The sequence below is a fragment of the Carex rostrata genome, chromosome 14, assembly GCF_964058835.1.
Source record: "Carex rostrata chromosome 14, lpCarRost1.2, whole genome shotgun sequence".
Classification (NCBI taxonomy): domain Eukaryota; kingdom Viridiplantae; phylum Streptophyta; class Magnoliopsida; order Poales; family Cyperaceae; genus Carex; species Carex rostrata.
The window spans coordinates 4,378,459-4,380,014 of record NC_135931.1 but is presented as its reverse complement, the minus strand read 5'-3'; the positions used below and the strand labels follow the sequence as shown (position 1 = coordinate 4,380,014).

Below are 1,556 nucleotides of genomic sequence, written 5' to 3'. Positions count from 1 at the left end.
CGATTGGAGCGGGTTCGTCGTCTCAAGCCGGTTTTACAGATGGCGTTGGAAAAAGCAACTCTTTTGGGCCGTTGATTTAGAATTTATTGGGCCAAGTATTACTTCTTTATTACATTTTAGTCAGACAATGCTGCACAAAAAGTCCGTGGTTCGTGATTTGATTTGAGTTTGATTCGAAAAAAGTTCGTAATTAATTCGTTCTGAAACAAATTAAACTAATTCATTTGAATCTTATTTAAATCAAACTCAAACTGGATATAATTTGATCAAAATTGATTCAAACTAGTTGCGTCGTTGCGGCTACGCCGCAACTGTTTTGTTAGTGCATGTTGGTATATATGGATGACAATGAGTTGCTCTTTTTATCTTCAGTTATTGTATAACACTTGCATCGCAGAATTGGAATTGGAATTTAGCAAGTTCAATGTGTAAACAAGTGCATAGAATTACTGACATAATACAGCTTGAAATATATCATTACAATTTTTTTCTGATTGTTCTCAAGTCAAAAGTGGAAAAAGAAAATGTATATTGAATGCTTTATATTTCGCAAATTTTAGTACTGTAATCGATGTAAAAAGTTCCGTATCTCACAAATATTAACAATTCACTAAATCCATTTCGCGCAGCACAAAATAGGAAAAAAAAAAAATACAAAACAGAGATCATAACTGGATCTTTACTGAAATGGTGCAACTGATATTGACCACTAATTAGATCTGACCAAAATCAATGCAATTTAAATTTATGAATATGGAAATAACATAGAATGAAGCAATGTAAACTGTAAGAAGTATTTGCTGGGAGCGGTAAGAATGAAATTTGTAAGTAGCAAAAGGAAACTGGTAGCTTGTGACAAGCTGTTGACAAATAAGCAAGAGGTCAGATGGAAGAATTGCATTTGACGTTCCTTTATGTCAAGCTGTCAGCCTTATGTGAGCCTTTGATTCATTCTTGTTGAGATGGGAGTTCCAAGTTGAGTTCACCTTTCCGTCGCAAGAATTTTTTTTTGTCAAAGAGTAATTTGAATGGGTGAAAATGAAATCCAATGAGAAAACATTAATTAATGAAAAAAAAGAAAAGACATTTGTTAAATGCAAAACAAAATTATATGTAAAGGGGGGAGTACCTCTCCATAATGTTAGCACTTAAAGAGTGACAGAAGGTGTCTTGGGCCTCAACATTTTCGAAATTGATTAATTTTAGTCCGCAACCTTTTTCTAATGGGCTTCTGATGTCTCATGTCCATATATTTGCATTTGAACACAAAAAAATGTGAGACAGTTGTTTTATAATAAGGAATGTAGAACAATTAATTTGATACCTATAGGATAAAAATATTTAGGCTGTTCAACGTGATCCCATATGAACAATTAATTTGATACCTATACGGGTCAATTTGTTTGTATTCTAAATCCTGATGGACAAGCTAAACCGTTCAACGTGATCCCCATATGAATATGTACTTATAGACCAAATTTTATGTTTTTTTTTTCATTTTGTAACTATTTATTAAGGCATTTGAAAATAGATAAATGGTGAAACTTGCTATAATT

General features: G+C 32.5%; 1 long non-coding RNA gene across 1 annotated transcript; it reads right to left on the bottom strand.

Moving 5' to 3' along the window:
- Positions 1–464: 464 nt before the first annotated feature.
- LOC144565821 (uncharacterized) lies at positions 465–1,332 on the bottom strand. Its single transcript, XR_013514977.1, has 2 exons — positions 1,130–1,332; positions 465–986 (listed from the first exon to the last, which is right to left on the bottom strand). It is a non-coding gene; the product is annotated as an uncharacterized LOC144565821 (long non-coding RNA).
- Positions 1,333–1,556: the final 224 nt, after the last annotated feature.